Source organism: Rhincodon typus, chromosome 1 (genome assembly GCF_021869965.1).
Source record: "Rhincodon typus isolate 14 chromosome 1, sRhiTyp1.1, whole genome shotgun sequence".
NCBI lineage: Eukaryota > Metazoa > Chordata > Chondrichthyes > Orectolobiformes > Rhincodontidae > Rhincodon > Rhincodon typus.
In genome coordinates, this window is record NC_063332.1 from 132,610,987 (window position 1) to 132,628,362 (window position 17,376).

Sequence of the window (17,376 nt, forward strand, 5' to 3'; positions counted from 1 at the left end):
ATTGAAGACAGCTACAAAGTATTCATTTAGTACCTCAGCTCATGCCCTCTGCATTCATTCATGGATCCCATTTTTGGTCCCTTATTGACCCCACTCTTCCTTTTTACTATCCTTTTATTGGCTATATGCCTGTAGAAGACTTTGGGATTCATTATTACCTTAGCTACAACTTTCTTCTCATATGCTGTTTGTATCTCTAATTTCCTTTTTCACATGCTCTCTAAACTTTATATCTTTTAATTACATCCTGCTTCTCACTTGTTCTATTGAAACAGTGAATTTTCAAATAAATGAGCTAGCACATTTGATACCAATACCAAATAATATAATTACAATACTATATATTTTTGACCATCAAAACCTATTATTAGTAAGGTCACATACTGACCTGCATGATAGTGTTCCGACCTGCCATGCTACAGAGGAATAGGATGAAGGATAATACTCTTAATTTCTTATATTTCCAATTGTAATGCAGCAGGTTGTAGGTTTAAACATATTGGAAAATCCAGGGCCTACGGCAAAGCACAGTCAATTCCCAATTTCTGTTGGGCAGTTGAGGAGCAAATGGTGAATGGTGTTCTCGAGCTCTTGCACAGGATTAGAAGGAATCCACATAGCAGTTTATTATGAGCTCCTATCAATCAGATTAATTATGATTCTCGTTACAAATTAGCATTTTTTTCTGATGCTTTCCTGAGCTAAAAAGTGAGGTATGATGGAGCGAATCAGAAAGCAGAAAGGAATAAAAATATTTATTTTTCAAAATTGCATTTTTTTGTAAAGATTAAAAATGAGGAATGTTAAAGTTGGGGATGAGAACACCTTTGCATATTCAGTGTCAACATGAGACATTCGAGGTTCAGTTATAGCACAGCTACGTGCAGAATAATGCTCCTTCTGCTCTTCTTCAAAATAACTTCAGCGGTACCCCTTTACCTAAATAGGCAACCTGCAGAATTTGTAAGTGGGATTCTCAATTTAGTCTAAGTTAGGAGTTGTTTTGTGCTGCAGGGACAGTCAAAATACTCAAGCTAATTAAATATCACACCAACAGAAGTGAAATGGATGAATGGTGCCTGCAACACTTAATTTTGTTTTAAAAGTTGTTTGAAAGTGTGTGTAATCCGTTGTACAGTTCTCTCTAGAAGGAAACGGTTAGAGATGCAGGACTGCTTGTCACTTCAGTACGTCTTTAAAGTGAGATCAGCCTTGCACTCAGCTGAGGCATCTGTCAAGCAAAAGTATTTGAAAAAAAAGTGCGTCAAGAACCAATAATTTCAGTTTCCCCCCTTTATAATGTTGGCAGCAGCCATGGGAAAGTCTTGCTTCAGTGTGGCTCCCACCCAACTGGAGGAGGACACATGGTGACCAGAGTTTACAGAGGAAGTAGAAAGAAAGCAAAAGGAGAAACTAATTTTAATTTTGAAGGCATAAAAAGGATAAAATCTTTTCCTTCAAACTAGACACCTCATGTACATATAGGATCAGGAAGTTATAAACTTCATTTTGCATGTTGAAAAGTAAGTGTCAGATTCTGCCATGATTCAAACATAAACATCTTATCAATCATGCCTTACTGCAGGGTCTCCAGGTCAAACTCCTTCCTAGACAATAGAATGTATTTGAAAGTTCTCTAATAGTCTGTAACACTATTAATTACAACCCATGGCCTGTATGCAGTGTATAAGAAATAAACTTCAATATTAGTAAACAGAAGAAAGGAAATCTCTGTCCTGGTAGCAATGGTAAAGCAAAGAGTTGTATTAGAATATTTGTTTATATTACAAATTCCTGACATAATGGCAGGAATTTTAACAGTGCCTGATAGTATAAAACAGGCAATATTGGCTCGGTGACCTACTCCATGTCTCTCCCTTTCAATAGAAATTAAAACTTTCAGAGACAGATACAATGGGAGCTGAGTCAATATTGGCCAAATTACATAATTGCTCAATGTCAGAATGACCAGCAATGTGTTCCCAGTATTAACCACATCATGGTGGGGTTAAGTGGGCAGTGAGGCCCATTCTGATAGCGACATGGGAAAACTAAGAGGGCAAATCACTCTAGATCGTTCAACACTAGCCCCTTGTACTTGGTCAAGTGTAGGATTGGCGGTGGTCTGTGTGCCATTTTAGACATAGAATGTTGCTTGCTTGGAGAGATCTAACAGAGAGGAGAAATCATTTGTTAAAATAATATGTAAATATATGTTTAAAAAGCACAAAAGGAACAAACTGAAGCTTTTACTAGCTAGTTGCAGGGTCTCCTGGCAGTAGACCTTTCTTGTAACCCACGGAGAGGAGTAAATATTTGCCTCTTCTCTATGCTCACAAATTTGCTTTGTATGGAACAGCTGTAACAACAACATCTACATTCCTCTAGATTGTTGTAGATGATTAGAAACATTAAGTGCTGTACTAAACCCCTGGCAACTGCAGATAGAAACACAGGAATGTTTATACATGTTGTCCATACATAACAGTGTAGCGGATGGGCAAGCAGCCCCTTCTTATAGAATCCCTACAGTGTGGAAACAGGCCCCCTGGCCCAACAAGTCCACACCGACCCCCGAAACATCCCACCCAGACCCATCCCCCTATAACCCACCTAAGCTACACATCCCTGAACACTACAGGCAATTTAGCACAGCCAATCCACCTAACCTGCACATCTTTGGACTGTGGGAGGAAACTGGAGTACCCGGAGGAAACCCACGCAGACACGGGGAGAATATGCAAACTTCACACAGATAGTTGCCCGAGGGTGGAATCGAACCCAGGTCCCTGGTGCTGTGAGGCTGCAGTGCTAACCACTGAGCTACCATGCCGCCCTTCAATTGCCTGCATGTAACTGACACAATTTCCAGTGCATTTCCCAACTCTACTTAAAGCAGCGATATTCTCTTAAAGCAAGTCGCCATCCTGAGCATGCATTTTCCAGCTAACAACAGATAAGTCACATGGTTGGCCCTCCCTTTCTTGATGCATCCCAGAGATCCCGGAGAAGGAAGTGAAGGTGAGAAAGGAGATTATTTCTTCAGCATTCCCAAGGCCATCAGCAAGCACATCTTGTCAGAGATAGCTAAAGGTGCATCAACAATGTCACCTCCAATGACAGAGGTTTAATGTGAAACGAGAACACAAAGTTATACTCATCATCCCTCTACTGTCTCAACATCAGGCCACACAAATATTACTGAGGTGCAGCCGAGTGCAGCTGCCTGCACAGCCTTACATAGGCTCGAGTCTGTTACTGCAAAATATCTCTAGAGACAAACACATGGAACAGAAGCCCAGTTCCAACATTACTCAGCCCCCACCTGTAGGAGCAGAAGTGTTCGGAAACCTTTTTTCATGAAACAACTATTGGGCAAATAGAAATCGATCAGGAAAAAAGTGAGGTTATGTAGTTGAGGGGGACAAACGAGGCAAATACATAATAATGGGAAAGTATTGAGAGGTGTACAGAAAGAGAAGGACTTTTTGAGTGGATTCCCAAAATTCCCTGAAAATGGTGGATGTGTAAATATGGTGTTAAAGAAAGCAAATGGGATACTGTCCTTCATTGGGCAAGATATTGAATTCCAGAGGAGAAATGAAATTTTGGAACTAGAGAAGCCATATCTGGAGTTTTGTGTACAGTTCAGGTCACATTACAACTTTTGAAGCTGTTTCAGTTTTAGTAATATCAATTTAATATTAATTTATTCACTTTTCATCATTTGTACGATTTATTCAGTAATTTATTCTGTATTTCAAGATGGCGCTGGAATGTGGTGACATTATCCACTTTTCACTGTACCTAGATACAAGTGACAATATATTAAGCAAACAAATATTAAACAAATAAGAAGGACATAATTGCTGTGGAGAGAGTATAGAGGAGATTTTCAACAATGTTGCTTGGACTTGAAAACTGCAGCTATGAGGAAAGATTGGATAAGCAGGGGCTGTTTTCTTGCCTAATGGGTGAATTGATTGAGGTGTACAATACAATGGGGTTTTGGATAGAGTGGACAGGGAAGAATAATTTGCCCTATTAGAGATCAATTACTGGGGACACAGATTTACTATGATTGCTCAAAGGATTGGAAGGAGCATGAGGAAAATCTTTTGCCCCAAAGGATGGTAGATATCTGCAATGTGTTGCCCAGTTTGGTGGGTAAGATAGAAATCCTCCACTCATTTTAAAGGAACTTGGGTCTGCATCTGAAATGCTATAACCTGCAAGGGTATGGACTAAGTGCTGGTAGGTTGGATTAGAAAGGGCAACCAGTTTATTTAGTTACTGTAGGCATGTTGGGGTAAATGGTCTCTTTCTGTGCTGTAACGTTTCCATAGTTCTATAACTGGCTGCTTGTTGGTGGAGTCATAATCAGTTATTCCTTGTTGGAACCTGGGAGGAGCAATTGTCATAAAAATTCAGACTACAAAAGGTTTGAAGACTGTTGGCATAAGGTTTACTCTCCCTGTGTGCTGTATCTTGAACAAAGAAGCAGGAAAGTCTCCCATCACAGTCTGAGCAAAGTGATCTTAGGTTTAGGAATCCTGATCTGGGAGCAGGAAGTATTTCTGCTCATACAGACAGCAAAACACCCTGCGACTATGGAGCTGCAGTTGAGTGCTCTATTTCGTAACATTGCTTTTAGGTAGCTTTAGGAACTCTTACTCACTAGTTCAGGTTTGTTGTTCAGTCCAGAGGTAGAACTTCTACAGTTTGAATTAAAATGCAGTGGAAATGGGTATGACATTATCAGAGCACGATTTTGACCTTTTTAATAGGTTTCCCCCTGCTTTGCACAGAGTCCCGGGCATGCAGCTTTAAATAGGGCCTTTACAGAAAAGGCATTGGGTACAGGAAAGGTGCAGGGAGGCACCAGAAGGAATTTTGACCCCAGTTCACATTGTTCCCATTGTGCAGGCCAAATTAACATTCATTGTGACATAAGGTGAAAATATTGGACATCTTCAACTTTAAGTGTGCTGTTTAAATTAGATTCAGTTATAAAAATTAAATCAAATTAAGTTGTTTGAATTAGCTTCTTTAATTGAAACAGGGTGTTGAGATCCCAGTCCCTTTCCTGCCTTTGGAAAAATGGCAGAGGGTGGAATGGAGACAGGATTTCTGGTTGCACTACTTAATAACCATGTTGTTTTGACATGCAACCTCTGATTCCACTCAGAATAATAAAATTCCAGCCTGGCTTTCTATTTCTTGAATTTTGTTGTTAAACTGAGTTGAAATATTTCTAATCTATCATGAACTAGGCTTTGAACTCATTGCTCTGGATTACTACTGCAGTACCATAAATATCTCTCCACTGTGCCACTATTTGAGGCAGCATGTAATCAACTAAGGTTAAACTGCTAATAGCTTTGCAAAGCAAGGTTAATCTTAAAGCAAGATTAAAAAATTGAAAATATTTGTTAAATTAAGTTAAATATCAGAATGTTCTAATGCTTCAGGAATATTTTATAGAGGAAGACTTGCTTCACATAATTTAATATTTAATTGAAAGTTGTTTCAATTTACTGTTGTTTTTGTTTGTTTTTGCTCTCTTGCCCTAATTAAGGTTGTAACCCCTGTTTTAATGTCAGGTTTGGTTGTCTCTGCCTAGGTGTATCATCAATATGACCAGCACTGTCACATTATTGAGCTTGATGGCAACATCAGACAATGTGATTGAATTGGTGCCATTGGATTGCATTTTCCCAGCCCCTGAACAGCATGAGCAATAGTGAGTCAGTTGGGAAAATCAGTCAGCATCGAGGAAAAATTCCAATTTTCCATCCAAGGTCTCAATGGTGGGATGAGAATCACCTTCTAGTATGATGCTGGTGAGACAGATCTTGGAAGAACCCTTATGCAGGAAGGACAACCAGTTGGATTTGCATTCAAGACATTCATGCAAACTGAATAATACTATGCTCAGATTTGGAAAGAGTGCCTGGCTATTGGCTTTATGTTGTGAGCATTTAATCAATACCTGCAAGGGAGAGAAAGTGACAGCAGGGTCTGATCACAAACCATTTCCAAGCATCTTACTTCTATCTGTCTATCTACCAATGTGTCTGCAAAACTATAACTTGATTTGTGGAGATATCATCTGGGCATGATATACAAGCAAGGGCAGTAGCTGTGCAAAGCCAACATGCTGTTGACAACAGCACCCTCTATAAAGAAAGTTGAGGATACTAATACAGAGTGTGAAATCTTCAGAATTAATGAAAATCATAGGCTGACGTATTCTACAAGCCATTAACTTAGCAGAGAAACTGAATCTAAAAGACAAGTGTCTTCCTTAAATCAAGCAAACTACACAGCATGCAAGTCTCCAAATACTGAGAGAAGAATGATGAGATCTTAGCCTGTAAGCATCAAGGAGAGATAGCAAGAACTGCAGATGCTGGAGTCAGAGTCAATATAGTGTGGAGCTGGAGGAACACAGCACATCAGGCAGCATCAGAGGAACAGGAAAGTTGACATTTTGGATTGGGACCCTTCATCAGACACTGATGCAGTCGACTACAACACTCCTGCTGCCGACACTGATGTCACTTCCACTGCTGATGCCAATGATGTCACGTCCATCGCCAACGCCACTGCTGTCGACAGCGCCGCTTCCGCTGCCAACATCATTAACGTCACTTCTGCCACTGACATCAACAACATCACTTCGACTTCCACCTATGTTACCATCCCCATAAGCACACACACTCCTGAGACAGTCTCCAACCCCACTCCCAGCTCCAGGTCCAGGTCCAGCTCCATCCCTACACCCAACCCCGGCCCCACGCCCTGAAGGGTATTCACCATCCCCCCCAGACCTCCCCCTCACTGAGGATGAATGGTTAGTCCTCAGCAAAGGACTCACATTCATTCCTCTGTGCCCACAAGCATCAAGGCTATATCTATTGCTACACGGGAGCATTCAGGGATGAAGTGATAGGCCAAGATGGTATCTTGTATTTAGACAAAGAGTGTCATTATCTATAAGGCGATGAGGAAATTGATACTGAACTACATCCATGTAAGCCATCATGGAATTGGGCCTTGTCTGAGGACAGCAAGAAAAGTGTTCTATTGGCCAAACATGAAAGTAAGGCCCACATCAGCCAATGGAGTGCTTGTAACAAATACTAAGCAATGTGAGCTAGAGGGCTGCTTATTACACTTGACATCCTGGCCACACCATGGATGAAAATTGGAGTGCTCACCTTTGCTGTCAATGGAACAGAATATCTTGGCACTGTTAACTATTATTCTGACTACTAGGAGTTAGACTACCTGACATCAATGACTACTAATGAAATTGTAGAAAGCTTGAAAGCACACTTCAATCATTTATGGTATTCTAGATATTGTGACATGTGGTAATGGCCTTCAATGCACGAGTGAAAAATTCAGCCACTTTGGGAAATTCAAAACCATACATCAACTCTACACTATATACCTGGTTAAACTAAAAGGCTGAAGTGGGAATGCCAAGGGATGATAAAGAATTTGAATAAAATCAACAGAGTTAAACAAGGCAATCCTTTATTGGAGTATTGCACCTACTGAAGGTGCAGAAAGTAGTCTAGTTCAAGAATTAATGTCACATCACAGCCAGTAAACTCTTCCAATAGAATTACCAACAGGCTTAAGTGACAAAACCAAGGTAAAATTACAAAGTCAAATTTCAATTTGATAAAACTGTTAAGTCACTTCTCAGACTGTGCAGTGGAAAGCCAGTCTGAATGCAAACATTGAATGGTCTCGGCAAAAGTCAGCTCACTGAGAGCTATGGGGAGCACTTTTCACCTCAATCATACGTGCAATATATCATTGCAACTGCAGATATCTATGTACAGCTAGAGAATTTGTACCTTCACTACAGGCAGCAGATCAGGAAGAACTCATCTCCCTACAAGTACAGAGTACAGAATGCAACCAGTCCTAGAGGTCCATCATTCCCCAGCACCAGAAATTAATCAGTAGCATAAGTTACCAGAGCAACAGGATAATTTAAAGATTATGCACAAATAAATTTACAGAGACTGATGAACGTGGAACAGACTGGATTTAATGCACTGCTTTGTTAATGAATGGTAACTTTCTTGTAACCACATATTTTGTGCAATTTATGTTACTTGTAATTGCAAATGATAACTCATTTTTTTATGAAAAGGGAGAAATGGAAAATAAGTAGAAAAATGCAGATGTACTCATTGTACAGGTTGGTCTGCTGTAGTCATGTGACCTTCATTTCAGGTGTAAGTGTCCTTTGGTGCAATCTGCAGGAGTCATTAAATACACATCACTTGTAACACTACCTGTTGCAACAGGTGCAGGAGCCATGGTGAAGTTAATGAGCGAGCAGGCAAGGCATATGTGCCATCTTAAAGTTCATTATTCTGCTGTTGTGTTTTAGTGCTGCCATTCCTTTTGAACATGAGCCAGAGAAACCTCAAAAGTGGTGGTCGTGGAAATGCAGTTGCTAAGAGATCAAAGAAAACCATCTTTCTAGCAGGGAAATTGGATGTTTAAAGCATTTTTCAAACAGGAGGATGAACAGTTGATATAACTAGACTGCATGGGCTATTCCCTAAAACTGTGAGAGCAACCTATGACAAAATCAAACAAGGTGTTCAACATGTTACAATCTTAATACCTGAATCTCATGGAGAGGAATTGTCTAACAAGGAGCTCATGCAGCTCAAAAGAATAGTGAGACTGCAGTAATATCTCACTATGTGATAAAAGATTACAATTTGTAAGTCTGGCATTTTTCCCAATAGCACATATACTATATAGCAAGTTATATTTTAAATTCTGATAGAAGGGAAGCTGTATTTAAATCCAGCATGATCAGTTTAAAAAACAACCTGAGGAGTGCCTCAATTAATTAAATGTTCATACTTATTGTGGTACTTTTTCAAAAGTTGTAAACTTGTGCTAATATAATAGAAATTATCAGAAAAGTTTGCTTTATCCAAACGTTGTAGGACACATCTTATGGAAAATGGGACACTTGGTCATAAAATATAATTTGAAACAGAACAAGATATTTTGTAATGTAAACTGATTTATATTTTATCATATTTATATCAGGTATTACAAGTTTGGATTTTGAAATTGTGATGGTGTAGTGATAATGACACTGGATTAACAATCCGGAAACCTGGGCTCGTATTCTGGGACCATGGGCTTTAGTATCTTCTACATTATAAGTGTCGCACCATCTTATTTTTTTAATTGGGAAAACCACAGATCCAGTTTCAATTTAAATGCATTCACCGCACTGTTCAGGTGTACTAAATCTTTGTCCTTTCCCTTCAATTCTCCAATCAGCTAGTTCAGTTTTGATATAACGTCTATAAGGATACCAAAGTCCAATGGCTCATTGCACTCTTCATTACGTGATGTAAGAAAGGTGATGATTTCAGATGTCAGATTTAAAAATCTTTGCAGGACCTTTGCTTGACTTGACCCTCCTTATAGAACAGCATGAGGATTAGTTCATTGCTAGTATCGAGCTTGTTGAATAAGGATTTAAGCAAGCACTGCTGAAGAGCTGTTACTCGAATCGAGTTTATGACCTTAACAACTTTCATTCCACGAGAAAAGCCCGTTACTTTATTAACTAGTACATGCTGTGGTGAATTATACACAGGTAATTAATAAAGAGGGGTGGCACGGTAGCTCAGTGGTTAGCACTGCTGCCTCACAGTGCCAGGGACCTGGGCAGCTGTCTGTGTAAAGTTTGCACATCCTCCCTGTGTCTGCATGGATTTCCTCCAGGTGCTCCGATTTCCCTCCCACAGTCCAAAGATGTGCACGCTAGGTTGATTGGCCATTCTAAATTGCCCATAGTGTTCAGGGATGCCTAGATTAGGTGGGTTAGAGAGGACTGGTTCTGGGTGGGATGCTCTGAGAGTCAGTGCGGACTTGTTGGACCGAAGGGCCTGTTTCTACACTGTAGGGATTCTATGATTAACCAAGGAAGGGGAAATCAGGATTGTTTCTGCAAAATGCAACAAAACCCCACATTTATGCCAAGTATGCTCGTGCACTATCAGTTGTGATAGAAGCCAGTTTCTTGATTGGAATGCTTTCACAACATGTACCTTTTGAATTTGTTGTAGATATCCTCACCCCTTGTTTGGTCTTTAAGGGGCAAAGAGTGAGAGGATGGTCTTTAGTTTTATGTCCTTAAACATCATGCACAAAAAAGCAATCAGCTGGGCTGTTCAGTCATGTCCACCATTTCATCAAACTGCAGTGAGAAGCATTCACAGTCCTTCACGTCCTGCTCTAATTGCTGGAATATTTCTTTGGACAAAGATTCCACTCATCTTGCTACTGTGGAAGCACCAAGTGATGTGCTGTGTATTATCGTTATTATTTCTTCTTTGTTTACAAAGTTTTTGAATAAAGAGTCAACACCCACACTCATTGCTTCTTTAATTACTTCGCTACTTGTAAATGATTTCTTCTGTTTTGTCAGTAGATGGCAAACACAAAATGATGGTACAGTGCAGGCCTTACCTTTCGCTCCTGGTTTAGAAGAAAATGACTGAATAATCTTCAGAATGGCTTTCAGATCGTCAACTTTCTCCAAAGGAAAAATTATACTTGAATTTACTGTGCATTATTCTGATTCCCCTTTTTACTTCAGTATATTTTAGTTATATACACGATTTAGTCAAGTTTTGCTTCGCTGTGTAGTTTGTGACCTGACCCTGCTGCTGGTCACTGCAGGTTGACCTCAGAGTCTGTGCCTCTGGAACATCTAGAAAGTTGCAGGCTGCTTTCAAGTGTGGCAGCATGAGAGGTTGTTTCTGTAATTGTGATTTGTTTCTGGGATGTCTGGTTGGCTTGGATGTGGGGCATGCAGCATTCCCTGTAATTTTTCTTTATCCTACAAAGACCTATTGTGTAAACAGCTGAAGAAAAGAACCTGCAGGTCCACAGAATGGGCAGAGGAATAGATTAGCTGGGCTGCTCTTGCAGACAGTATGCACGGACATAAAGGATTGAATAACCGCCTATGTTTTTAACAATGTAATAACTTAGCTTCACACATAAGTTTCTAATATATTTCTTATTCATTTGTTTACACTGCTACCACAAAATGTGCTTTACCCTATTATGATAGTCCAACTGGCCTTTGAAGAAGGGGAGAAAACATAAGAATAAAAAAAGGAAGGAACTGTCTTTTTTAGAGTTAATCATATAATTCAATCATCTCTATGTGAAAGCTGAGTTCACTCCAGTTTAATATTTATGGCTTGCTCATAGAGAGGTTGTGCATGGGAGAAGTTTGGAGGTCAAGTGAAACAGGACTTAAGTCAAAACTTACAACATAAACAGAGACATCTGTTTATGACTTTTCCTCTGGGTTGTATGAAACATATACACTGTAGTTAATGGCTGTGCGTTTTTCTTGGCTGAAGTTAACAATGAATTCTCTGCCAATGAAAAACTGCTCTGGGAATATGGTTTGCATGGAGCATTCCATTCAGTGTGACCAGTGAAAAGACCTGTGTGAAAAGACATTTTTAACTCTCAATGCATTGTGCAGGAAACAAAGTTTACATAAAATTTACTTCAGATTTCTTACCAGCATTTTAAAAGGGAAAAGTATTGATATTATTTCCAATGAAACAAAATAGTTTTCTTGTTGTCATGGATCTTAATTGAATTAATGGATACAAAAATCTTTAAAAGCACTCTGATTTAGAATTATGTAAAATATATAAAGAAAAGGCTTCTGTGCAGCAATCAATGGACTGCAGATTAGCATTACATGACTGAGATATAAGATGCATTTGTATTTATTCAAATGTTGGTTGCATTATCTTCTGCATAGAATAAAATCCCTATAGTGTGGAAATAGGTCCTTTGACCCAATGAGTCCACACTGACCCTCAGTACACCCCACCCAGACCCATTCCCCAAACCCACGTAATCTACACATCCCTGAACACTATGGGCAATTTAGAATGGCCAATCCACGTCGCCTGCACATCTTTGGACTGTGGGAAGAAACTGGAGCACCTGGAGGAAACCCACGCAGACATGGGGAGAACGTGCAAACTCCACACAGACAGTTGCCCGAGGGTGGAATCAAACCCAGGCCCCTGGTGCTGTGAGGCAGCAGTGCTAACCACTGAGCCACCATGCCACCCCTAATATGGAAACCAATAGTAATTATAAATACACAGCTGTCCACCTCAAAGTTTTGGGCCAGACTTTGCTGCCAAAGAAAAATTGGTATTAATGTACAACAGCTTAAGCAGATGCATAGATGCTAATAATCAAATCTTCTGTCTGAGTTGTGCCATTCTGCCAATAACTTTATGAGAACCTCATCTTATTGTCTGCCTCATCATACAGGTGATTTATGCCCAAAACCTGTGGAATGGAGGTTTGCAACTAATCCTGATTCAGATATTTAGAACGAATAATTATAAGCAAAAGTTCTCCTTTAATGAGGTGATAATTGCTAATTTCTTTGATTCAACCTCTCTGGCACTGAAAATTAACTACTCCAAGTGTGAAATCTCCTTCCAGCATCAAATTTTTGAGGGAAATTCTCTTTTTGATTTTGTTCTTCCTGTTTCTTTTATCATTCTGCCTGAATCTGATTGTTCTTTCCCTCTTTATTTCACTTTCATTGCATACCTCTTAATTCATTCTGCTTCTCAGTTCTCCCAGTGGTTGTTTCCCAATGCAGAAACATGCTGTTTAGGGAATAACTTTTTGGTTGCCCAGTTCACCCAGTTTCCATGTGCCTTCTTTCTCTCGCTCTAACAGTTTAAGCTTGCACTTTCAATAACGTGGTGAAAACATATATAGGGTGGAGGGGGCAACTCTGATTAATTGCAGGCACAGTGAGATGGCTTAAGACATGACAAGTTGTCCCTTATTGATTTTACTGACACAAGGGCAACTCAGTGGCTCAGTGGTTAGCACTGCTACTTCACAGCACCAGGGTCCCAAGTTCAACTCCAAGCTCGGGCGATTGCCTATCTGGAGTTTGTACATTCTTCCCGTGTCTGTTCTGGGTGCACTGGTTTCCTCCCATTGTCCAAAGATATGCAGGTTAGGTGGATTGACCATGCTAAATTGTCCATAGTGTCCAGGGGTATGCAGGCTAGGTGGGTTCGGTGTGAGAAATGCAGGGATAGGGTAGCTGGGTGCGGTGCTCTTCGGAGGTTTGATGTGGACTAATGGGCTGAATAGCCTGCTTGCACACTGTAGGAATTCTGTATTAAGGAACTGAAAATGTAGCTCTTATGCATCATCAATTGATCCTAATACACAGAAAACTGTTCCAAAAATGTCACTTTTCGATCAGAATTTCTAAAGAAAAACTACAATAAAAAAGTGTAAACTGTCAAATCTGTATTACTTTTGAAAATATCTTTACCCTTTTCCTAGTTGTCATATTTTTCCTTTACCTTGCAGTGCATGCTAAGTCGGGGTGACTGGGGCACAAGGGAAAATACAAATGTTTATTGTTGGAAAAAGGACGAAACAGACGAATAAATAAAGAATACATAAAACAGAGAGAGAAAAAAGCCAAATATTTTTACATCAGTGCTAAGAACTTAGGAAGCAAATTTGTAGAATTGGAAACATATGTTGAAACAAATATTTAACATCTTATGATTAACAGAATCAGCAGTAAGGGTAACAGAGGCCTGGGATAAATGTAAGTGAGATCTGGGATTAATTTGCCATTGCAATTTAACATGCCTTTCTTTGAGCTTTACAGTGTTTAAAATGAAAACACATCCCAAATGAAAACATTGATTGGGTTGTTAACATATCAGGATACAAAACCTACAGTCACGGAATCACAGAAATGCAATGGCGCAGAAGAAGGTCATTGTGCCTACAACAACTCATTAAATGGGCATCATTATGTAGTGCCAATAACCTGATGATTTTAACTGGCTTCCTCAATTGAAGTCCAGTCTAAAGCAGCCATTGTGCCACCCACCATCTGTATACCTCCAAACTTTACAAATAAGACCCTCACAACAAACTGGCTTATCCAGCTGTTTATTGGAGGGAACTGAGAAAGCATCTGTGAGCACTGAACCTTTATGTAGATCTGCCCTCCTCACCTTGATCCATTCCAATGAAGAGAGGATTCAGAAAAGATTTACAAAGATGATGCCAGGATTGGAGGGTTTGATTTATAAAGAGAGGCTGGATAGGCTGGGGCATTTTTGCCTGGAGTGTAGGAAGTTGGGGGTGACCTTTTAGAGGTGTATAAAATCGTAACGGGCAGAGATAAGATGAATAGCAAAGGTCTTTTCCCTAGGGTAGGGGAGTTCAAAACTATAGAGCATAGGTTTAAGGTAAGAGGGGAAAGATTTAAAAGGACCTGAGGGGCAACTTGGGGGTAGTTTGTATGTGGAATGAACTGCCTGAGGAAGTGGTAGATGTAGGTACAGTTACAACATTTACAAGACTTCTGGACAAGTACACAAATAGGAAAGGTTTAGAGGGATATGGGCCAAAAGCAGGCAAATGGGACTAGTTTACTTTGGGAAACTTGGTCGGCACGGATGTGTTAAACTGTTTCTGTGCTGTTTGACTCTATGACTCTCAATGCCACTGTGTTTCATTGATGAATTTCCTAGATCCTGATGCTTGTAAAGGGCATTATGTTCACATTTCTGGCAAGATCACATGATAGCAGCCTCTTAAAAATTTTAATGGTGGATATCACTCCTCAGCTTGGGTTACTCACACACTGTGATATCTATTGTTGGAAAACATAAATTGTGTGCCAGATTAAACTGTGTTTTGAGAATTTGACAATTCACTCATTAAGGCTGAGTTACTAGAGTTGAATCTTACCAGAAATCAGCAAAGTCTCATTTCTCATGGAAGGTTTCTGTCTGTGAACCTGGTGGGTTTTCTCAGACTATCGTTCCAAACTTGACTCATTACCTATGCACTATCTCCATGGCAACCCCTTCATATTCAGCCATTCGCTACAGGTGGAAGTATTAAAACTGCCAGGAATTCATGGGATTCCTAGTGCCAGCACCATGTTTAAAGCCCAGGTGTGTACCCGGTCAAGTTCTGGCAGTCCACAGCTGCCCTGCACAGTTCCTGTCAATTGCCCCAGGGATGCCCGATGAAAAGAAATTGGCATCCTGCTTTGCCAGTGGCTCTCTGGAAGTCCAGGTGGAAATGAGGGCTTGGGTGGTGTGCCATGGGGTGGGGGAGGGGGAGTGGTGTGAGATATTAGTGCCTGGTGTCAAGCTGGACGCCTGGAGGACCAAGTTGCCAGGAATTATCACCATTAGGAAGCTGCATGTAAATAAGGTTAGATCATGAAGGAATTAAGCAGTTAAAATGAGCCAATACATACAAGTGGGCCTCTTGTTGCTCACTGGCAAGAATCTTGTCTTGCTGTTCAATATTTGGGTGGAAAATGGGACTATTTTATCCTCATTGTTGGGAAATTCTTCGCCAGCCATCTCACGTGATTTTCCCAACTTTCTCACCAATGCACACATTCTTCACAGGCTGGGAAGATTCCACCTATTGTCTCTATTGGGATCAGCAATATGTGCAACTTGGCTGGTATAGCTGAGACAATGCAAATTGAAGTCAGGAGTGGTAAAGAAAACAGAATTAGTGGCGGTTGTTGTTTTCAGCCTCCTGGGCGGGAGAGGGTGCACAAGGGAAATGAATTTACAGAAGTTGAAGGTCTTGGCCAGAATGTTAATCATGAGAGATTTCAGCGAGCCAGACCCTGACTGGGAAAAGCTGAAGAGGAGTACAAGGTCAGTTCCCCAGGTGCCATTAAAAATAGCCCATACTCAGTGCTCCTGGGGACATTAGTACCAGTTATAACACTGGATCTTGTGTGGTCAGGTCATTTAAGTAATTTAAATAGGTTCCTTGTGTGTTTCTCATGTGCTCAAGAAGTCCTGGTGAATCCTGGGTGAAAGCAATAGTTCTTAAATGGGTAGATTTTCTTCATTTGTGTTTGGGTGTCAAATAATATCTTAGATGGAGGCCTTGAATGAAACTAAGAATGGATTGTACAATGCTTCGTACAAAATTCCAAGAGGAGGAACAGTTGGTTAGAGCTTGAGGAACAAATGTCTGATTTTTTATATTCTACAAGAGCATTTCAGTCCTCTGTGTGTGTGTGTTTGTGTGTATGGGTTGGTGGGGGGCATTGGGGGGGGCATAGGATTTTCTGAACTCTAGTATACAGTTGAAAATAGTCAAGAGGGAGTGGCCACAACATTGATGCCAGGACAAACATGGTCCAGGAAACCTTATGCTGATTAACACCTCCAACTAAGCTGAAACAGGTTGGTCTACTCAATAAGAGGGGAAAACCCACTTGATGTTGTCCTCACCGATCTACATGTCTTAGGTGCATCTGTCCAGGCCACCATTCACAGGGGTGATGCTTACACAGTCTTTGCGGAAATAAGTACCACTTTCCATCGCAGCATCCATCACATTGTATGGTACTACGACTGTACTTGATGAGGTAGATTCAGAACAGATCTAGAAGCTTTAAACTGGATACTCATGAGATGCTTTTGCAATCAGCTGCAGAGTTATAGTTAATCACAATCTCTAACCATTTGACCTGTCACATCCCTCATTTTGCCTTAACCATCAAGCCAGGGAATCAAATAAACCAAAAAGTTGTGGATGCTGGAAATCTGAAACAAAAGCAGAAATTGCTGGAGGAAGACAGCAGGTCTGGCAGCATCTGTGGAGAGAAAGCAGAGTTAATGTTTAGAGACTGGTGATCCTTCTTCAGAATAGAATGTTCTGGACCTGAAATGATAACTTTACTTTTTCTCCATAGAGACTATCAGACTTGCTGAGTTTCTCCAGCAATTTCTGTCTAAGCCAGAGAATCGACCCTGGTTCAATGAAGAGTGCAGGGGGGCATGTCAGGACCAGCACCAGGCATTCCTAAAAACAAGATGTCAACCTGGTGAAACTACAATACAGGAACACTTGCATGCTAAATAGCAGATGCAGCATGTAAGAAACAGAACTAATGATTCCCACCACCAAAATACAAGATCTGAGCTCTGCCGCCTAGCTACATCCAGTCATGAGTGCCAAAGGGCAAATAAATAACTAACTGGAGAGAAAGCTCCACAAACAGCTCTGTATTTAATAATGGGGGAGTGCAACTTGTCAGCAGAAAATGTTTGTTATCATTTTCAGCAAGGTATATTGAGTGGAAGATCCATCTCAGCCTTGCCCTGAGGTCCCCAACATCACAGATGTCAGTCTGATAAATAAATATTGAATTCAATTCTGAATTGATCTTCTGATATTGCCCATACCCTTTGGGGATCTTTTCGTTCTTTC